The 8370-nt window shown below is 38.6% G+C and overlaps 1 pseudogene; it reads right to left on the minus strand.

Moving 5' to 3' along the window:
- Positions 1–3729: 3729 nt before the first annotated feature.
- LOC116867619 lies at positions 3730–6590 on the minus strand (annotated as a pseudogene).
- Positions 6591–8370: the final 1780 nt, after the last annotated feature.

The raw sequence follows: 8370 nt of genomic DNA on the forward strand, positions 1-8370 counted from the left end.
ATCATTTAACTTTGCCACACTACTGATTCACACTGTGCAGATGAAGAACAAGAGTTTTGGTGAGGGTTGGTTTCTTGTCTGAGGTCATGCAACTTCTAAGTGTGGATTTTGCATAATAACTATACAGAGGGGAGTATTTGCTTGTCAGGCATCTACTTAAAAGACAAATCAGAAAACTACCAAATAAAATGATGTGGTATTAGGATGGCTCTTCACTTTCATTAATCATTGTAGTCATCTTTAAGATCCCTCATTTTGGAAAATTCAGTTTTTTTAAGCCTCTCATAATGCGGCATTTCTACTTCTCTCCCATCTATCATTTCATTCTTTTGGGGTTTTTTTTCATTGATTTATTCCATAAACATATTATTGAGTATCCACTCTATTGGAAATCACATAAGACTGTGATAAATAAAAGATCCTTATTATCTCAGGAATAGTAGGTTACTTTAACTTTATGGATGGCCACCTGTGGGAATTTTAAGTTGTTCTTCATTAAATATAAATATATATATTTATATAAATAAATAAATAAATAATATTATATGTTATATATATTATAAATAAAATTATATATATGGGGGGCGGAGAGAGAGAGGTGAAGAAGGGCAGAGAGAGAGAATCTTAAGCAGGTTCCACACCCAGCGCAGAACCCAAGACAGAGCTCAATCTCAAGACCCTGAGATCATGACCTGAGCTGAAATCGAGTCAGACACTTAACAGAATGAGCCACCCAGGCATGCCTCATTAAATATATTTTTAAAAAGTTTTTTGGGTGACATTGACAGGGAAGCCTACGATAAAAAGCAGGCAAAATTTTTACCAGCACTTCATGACAAAGTGTTCTGGGCATAGGAAAATGTCTTTTGGGAGGAGCTTTCTCTTCATTCTGCCTTGTACTTTGTCTACTTTGTACACATTCATAATTTGCTGTCAAAGAAATCTGCTAATGCACTAATAGGTAAAGAAAAAGCTGAAGTTGTTAACCACCTGTTTTAGAATCATAAAACATTTTTCTCTCAGTGGTATTGCCTTTAAGTTTGAGCTGACTCTCAAAGAGATAAGAGTTTTCAAGTTGGCCTCTAAAATTTCCAATGTTATTAAATACACTTGGTAAAAATAATTTAGATGAGTGTCTTTATTGTTGTTCACTTACCTGTTTTCAAAATTTTCTCTATTAAAATAATGCAATAGGGAAATTATTCACTATAATAGATGTTGGCCAATACTTACTTCTTAGGATTGTGTACAACAGTATTCAGAAAGACAAAAATTCTAAAAAGTAGATTGACTTGATGATATAAACTATCTTATTTCTATTAATACTGTGCATTCTTATTTTTGACTGCACCTCACTTCTGATGGAATTCCTAGTAAAACCAAACCAAACCAAACAAAACAAAACAGAGCATCCCATATTCTTAATAAGATAGGAGAGGAAGTATTTCTCAGTTCCTTATGAAGGTACCTGGACCTGAAGGCATAGAAGCTTTCTAAGCAGGAAGCTGGAACATTTGGTCCAGGACGTGGTGAACTATAGAGTTTTGGCTCTAGAAGTGAAAATTGTGAACCCTGGAAAACAAAGAATCCAATTCTCACGGAAGAACATCATAGTTTAAACTACTACAAGATACAGGTTTGCTGGTTGTCAATTTCATTTATTACTGGTTTCGGGAAGCTATGTTAAATTTGTCCATGTTTTAAAATTTGGAAACAACAGTCAAATTAAACTTCAGGTTTAAAAATATCCCCTCCCCTCAAGATACTCCTTTAAAAAAATATATGACTTTGTCTTTTTTCCTGTGGGCAAAACATGAAAACCTAACACAGAGCAAAGCTAGAATACACGTCATTTAGATTTCATGCTGCTATCTTCATCTTTCACTAGAGGTTAGTGATTTGAATATATTTTTTGGTTATTTAATAAGACCCACAAACCTAGGTAAAGTTCTATGATATCAACTTGAAAAATTCAGATTGTATGGTGTAAATCACCTGATTGCACTGACCGAGTTGGAAAATGGTTCCCTTGGCCAAGCAGCAGAGCTAGTTACTGAGAAGGAAACAAGGCATTACTCCATAGAATGTGCTAACATGCTATTTCTCAGTCTTAAAAAGTATGTTTAGTGATTAAAAACTGAGGCCATGTGGGAGATGAGTGACCAGTGTGTTCACATAAAGGTGTCAGAACTCGCAGGATTTTTCTATTCTGGGTTTTGGTGTTTCTTCTCCCACTATGTATTCATGGTGTCAGTACTGTTCAGTAATTTGGACGTCTTCAAAATTCAAATTTCTATATTTCGATGGAGGATCCAGCAGAGAAAATATATATATATTTTTAATCTGCATGTCACTGGCTTTTAGCCCAACATATTTACACCTCAAATGCACAGAGGCATTTTAAAGATATCATCAAGGTTTTGACGACAGGAAGACTGAATGCCTTTTAGCATTAAAGATATCTTTAAGTTTCTCATTTCCTCTCCCTGATGCATTCACCTTCAATATTTCTTTAGTATCAACAGATTTCTGAACAACTCTCCAATAGCATTGCATTTGAAACAGAATTGATTTTGTTTTGAGGCAGCTGACATTAGGAGCTAAGTGCATATTTCCTGTTTAATCATTTTAAGTTCATTTCCTTAAAAAATGAACACACTGAGTATTTCACTTATTTGGCGGTGGGGAAAACAAATAAAGACCTTTGGCCCTAAGCTTAAAAAAAACCAATAAGAGCTCAAGAGGCAGCAGTTTGGGAAGCAGTTAAGAATGTAATTAAAAAACAACTCTAGAATCCTTAGATTGCATTGGATAATCTTGCAGGGTTTCTGAGGGCCAATGTCACAAGACTTCTAATCCAATCACCCATTTTGGATTTGAATCCCATTATATCTATGCCAGGTAGTCACCCTGATGTTCAATCCCTTATCATTTGGGGACAGGTAACTTAATACACTCCAAAGTACATCTCCTTCATTCTGATCACAAGGAAGATTTTCATTATGTGAACTCAGAATCTATGTCATGGTCATTTTTACTGATTGGTTCTGGAGCAATCAATGGGGGGTCACACAGAATAAGTTATAAATTTCATTTGACAGATCACTAAACTTCTAAAGACAGACTGACACTTCCGATTGGATCAACAGTTCCTGCGTCCTAGGTCTGTTGAACAGAATCCAATTTGTTTATGGCACCCAGTCTCAAACCCACGCTTCAGTTGCAGCCTGAGCAGAACAGAGCCGGTCAGGACTTTCATCAACCTCATTTCAGGCAGAGGGATTCTAATTAAATAAAGCCCTAAATGACATGAACTCCTTTGGTAAGTCTGTTCTACAACTGAACTCTGTTAAATGTTGTATCAACTACTAAATCTTTCTCATAACTATTTACTAGGTAACACTACTACTGGTACTCCCCCACACCCAACACTCATAACAACTCATATTGTTTCTGTTACTCTCTGCCAGGGATATTCAACTGCTTTACATATGTGAACTCATGTAAGCTACTATGAGTTAGCTGTTAGTATTATTCCCTTTTACTGATGCAGGAAGTGAGGGAGTTAAAAAGAGTTGAAGTAGCTTGCTGAAATTTATCAGGTAATTGATGGCAGAACTAGAGAATGAACTCAATGATCTTTAGTTACCTATACAGAACATCGCAGAATTAGTTGGCTTTTCTGGACTCAAGGAAAAGGCTAGTCACATATGTCCATTATATCAGTTTTTATTGGCTTATCACTCTGATTGATCCAGATTTTTGTGGACTCTGAGCTGGCATCTGATGCATTCATTCTCACCCTAGGGTTCAAGTCATCAACATTAGCTTGTTTTCTAAATCTTGTCCAAGATACTTTTAAAAATGTAATACTGGCCAGGGCCAAACTAAGACAAACCCTCTCATGCATCATGCAGAGCCATGTCTAGGTTGACACCTACCCATTAATCAACAACTTTGGATAGAAGTGTTCAACCATGTATATGGTCTTATAATTATACTATTTTTCTAGCTGAAGTTTTCTCAACTCTAATGTCACAACACACTGAATTGTTGTAATCAACTGTGAGGTGTTTCATAACTAATTTGTTTCTTCAAAAAATAGAGTAGATTAAAGATTACTACCAAATTAAAGCCACTTTCATTCACTGCCATTTTGTCAAACTTTCTTGAGTATGATAAATAAGGTAGGAGTTATAGCTGGCATGAGAATAAGAGAGGATATGTCCTTGGGAGAGTGACAAATAGAAAACTCAACTCTCAAATGTGTAGTGGTGGAAAATAAGATGATAAATGTTGCTCTGGTCCACATTTTCCCATCTTGGTTACAAGGATTTAATGAGAAACTTTGTCAAATTCATTTTGAGAATTTCCTCTCTCCATTCCTGTGACCATGACCTTGTAACAGGTTCTCATACCCTCCTTCAAAGAGTATTAGAATGGATTTTTCAACTTTTTATTCCAAAAATTTTCAAACACATAGAAAAATAGTTATAATGAACATCCACATACCAACCCAGATTTAACATTTCATCTTACTAGTTTCATCTGTATATATATATATGTATATATTTTGTTCTCTCAACTACTTGCAAATAAGTCGCAAGCACCATGACAATTTCCTCCTGGGATCAGTCATCTGCTTGCTTTATCCATTAATGCTCTTCCTCTGAATTGTTCTGTATCTTAGAGACCCAGTGTCTGCAAAGTAGGTTTCCCACACTCTCTGGTGACTGGGTTCTTCTTAGGTTTTGGCTAATGGAAGCATTGGCTGGAGATAAGATGGTAAGGAGAGAAAAGAAGACAGGATATTTCTACTGCTCTTGCTGTGTTTTGGGAAGGGTCTTTGGCACTGTTTGTCAAACAGTCCCTTTTTCCATGGTCCAAGCTTCCATTGGCAAGTCCCTGTCAATTCCCACTGGACAGCCCTGGCCCCTGGGCTCAGATAACACCACTTCCTCCCATTGTTCCTCCAACTCAAAAGGTAGCAGTGGCTTTCTGCTTTTGTTACTACCTGGATTCCCTCTTTTTCATCTTGTTTGCCCTTCCAACTCTGCCGACACCTTTTTAACCAGTCCCCTGTATTGAATTCCTTTTTTTGAACTCTTTCTTGCGACTGTCTTTCTTTCTTTCTTTCTTTCTTTCTTTCTTTCTTTCTTTCTTTCTTTCTTTCTTTCTTTCTTTCTCTCTTTCTCTCTTTCTCTCTTTCTCTCTTTCTCTCTTTCTCTCTTTTCTTCCTTCCTTTCCTCTTTCTTTTCTTTCCTTTAGGGTGTGCACTTTATTGAACTGGATTCAAGTCAGTGGACAGGTAAGCCCCAGCTGCCTCCATGCCTCAACTTCCCTCCCAGGGAGACCAAAAGCCTTCATCAGGCACCTCAAGTTGGGGAGATAGAGAGGACTGTGATGGCAGACCATTCAAAATAAAACAAAAAGAACAAGTGTTAAGGCGAAGATTAAAAAAATTGGACTACATAATTTACACAAAAGCAATGCCATCACCCTCTCCTGTGTAGACTCTGGGGAGGACTGGCCCTTCTCTTCATGGAGAAATGGGGCTGCTTTTGGGAAGGCAAGGGACTTCCTGTAACAATGCATCTCATGATATTTGGAAAGACTATTAAAAAAAAACAATGTACAATCAGTCCTCTGCCACATTGTAGAACTTTAGGGATACTTGCTCCAACCACCTGCTGTCACCTTTACTGTTCCAGCTTTTAAATCCTGAGTCAAATGCCAAAAAACAAAACAAACATGCCCCCCAATCCAAAATCAAAACCAAAACAAAACAAATTAAAATAAGCAAACGAACAAAGAAAGCCATGCCAATCTCATCTCGTTTTCTGCACAAGTTAAGTTTTGTGTAAGGGTGTAAGGGTGTAAGGTAATGAGTCCACCTAGAAGTACCTGCAGTGGATGATGGAGGGGTGGGACTCGTCGTACTCCTGTTTGCTTCCTGAGCCGCATCTGCTGGAAGGTGGACAGCGAGGCCGGGATGGAGCCACCAATCCACACAGGGTACTTGTACTCAGGCCGTGAGATGATCTTGATCTTCATGGTGTTGGGCGACAGGGTGGTGGTCTCTTGCATCTCATCAGCAATGCCGGGGGACACGGTGGTGCCCCCTGATAGCCCCATGTTGATTTTGAGGTCCTTGTGGTTGTCAACGTCACACTTCATGTTGGAGTTGAAGGTATTTTGAGGATGCCACAGGATTCCATGTCCAGGAAGGAAGACTGGAGGAGGACCTCGGGGCAGCAGAACCGATGGTGATGCCAATGGTGATGGCCTGTCCATCTGTCAGCTCACAGCTTCTCCAGGGAGGAGCTGGAGGCTGTGGTGGCCATCCCCTGCTCAAAGTCCTGGGCGATATAACACAGCTTCTTCTTGATGTCACACATGATTTCCTGCTCAGCAGTGATGGTGGTGAACCTGTAGCCACTCAGCAGCATGCGGGGTTTCTCAGAGGCTGCACGCAGCTTGTTGTAGGAGGTGTGGATCTTTTCCATGTCATGTTTGATGGGGTACTTCAGGGTCAGGATGCCCCTCTTGCTCTGGGTCTCGTTGCCCATGTGGGAGTCCTTCTGGCCCATGCCTACCATAACGTCCTGGGGCCAGGTTCGCCCCATGATAGAGGGGAAGGCTGCCTAGCGGGTGTTGTGATCGGCAAAGTCGGCCTTGCATGTGTGGGAGCTGTTGTTGACCCTGAGTGCAACATACCTTCATCCGTGGTGAAGTGGTGGTAGTGCAGACCCATGAGAGCAAGGGGGCCTTTGTTTGCAGGAAGGACGCAGTCTCTGGGGTGGTGAGCTCTGTTTCCTTGATTCTGAATAACATAGCCTTTAAATTTCATTGACATTTTTCTTCTAAAAGTAAATGTTCTCTATCAGCCTCAACACCATTATCACTCAGGGGAAGTAATAATATCTTCCTAATATCATCTAATACTCCAGTTCCTATTAATGTTTCCTCACTTGTTTCCAAAATGCTTTTTATAGTGATTTCTTCAAAGCAATGCAATCAATGTTAAATCATTTTTTGATTATTATGTCTTTTCTTTTCTTTTCTTTTCTTTTTTTTAAGCTTCTCTTAATCTGGAACAATTCCAGGATTTTTTTTTTTTTCCTCTATGACATCGGCTTTTTGAGGGCCCAAAGTTGTCTCCTAGAATTTTCCACATTCTAGATTTTTTCTGATTTTTTTCCTCTTGGTGCTACTGGACTTATTCCTAAACTTCTTACATTATTTCATAATCTGGAAGTTAGGTATTTAGTTGACTAAATTTAAATCAAAATTTTTTGGCAGGAATGCTTTTTAGATGTTATTTATTTCATATTGCGTCATACCAGGAAACAACATGAGTGAAATACTTAATCACTTAGGTAAGATTATGACTATTAGATCTTTTTATTTTTAATGACTGACTGCTAAATCTTATAAGCAGTCAATAATAAGGGCAGTTACCAGTTTTGCATTTGTTTTTGGCAATTTTGTAGCCCTGTATCATAACTAACTGAATGTTAGTATTATATTTCTATGACATTTCAAGCTTATGTTTTATATGTATAGCTTAGTGACCTATGTTATTTCTATAGAATGCTATCTTGCAAATTGTACATGTTCTGTGAGTATTTGTGAAATGAATGGCCAGCCATGAGATTTAGAGCAGTATGATTGCTTGCTCTTATATCTTAGTTCTTCTTTTACTGATCTTTTTTTTGCTAATCTCCTTTACTCTTAGCCTTTATATCCAGCAAAAACAAACAAACAAACAAAAAATGAAATAGGAATGGTTAGATCTAAAGTCAACTTTTTTCTGCCCATTCATATTTGTTGACTCAATATGTTTGAAAAGGAACTCATCATCTTCCCTACCAAACTTGCTCTTCTCCTTTTATTGCTTAATATGGTGGTTAGCATCATTCAATGGCACCATCTCCCAGCTAAGCATGCATCTTTGGCCCTGACTGTTACTCACACCCCTTATCCAATTATTCCTCAAGGTGTGTCCATTCTGCCTTCCTGCCTGTGTCTTTCTCAATAACTTGAATCTTAACCCCATTACTCAAGTCCAGTTTTTCACCAACCCTTAAGTAAACTACTTCAGAAACTGCCCTCCCCGCTTCCAGGCTCACACCCTCAAATCTTTCTTCTACATTACTTCCAGAAAGTTCATTCTGATATGCAGATTTTCTCATTTCATTTTCCTGCTTAAAGTATTTTAATTGCTCTCCATCACCTACAGGATGCAAGGCCCTCCATGTCAAGGCTCTGTTCAACTCTCCAGTGTCTCATCTCAAGGCTCTGCTTCTTGCACCCTGACCCCCTACACTAGCCCTCACATGTCACGACTCTACAACAGGCTATGCGTGT

Source organism: Lontra canadensis, unplaced genomic scaffold (assembly GCF_010015895.1).
Source record: "Lontra canadensis isolate GAN:19392208 unplaced genomic scaffold, GSC_riverotter_1.0 scaffold13, whole genome shotgun sequence".
Taxonomy (NCBI): Eukaryota; Metazoa; Chordata; class Mammalia; order Carnivora; family Mustelidae; genus Lontra; species Lontra canadensis.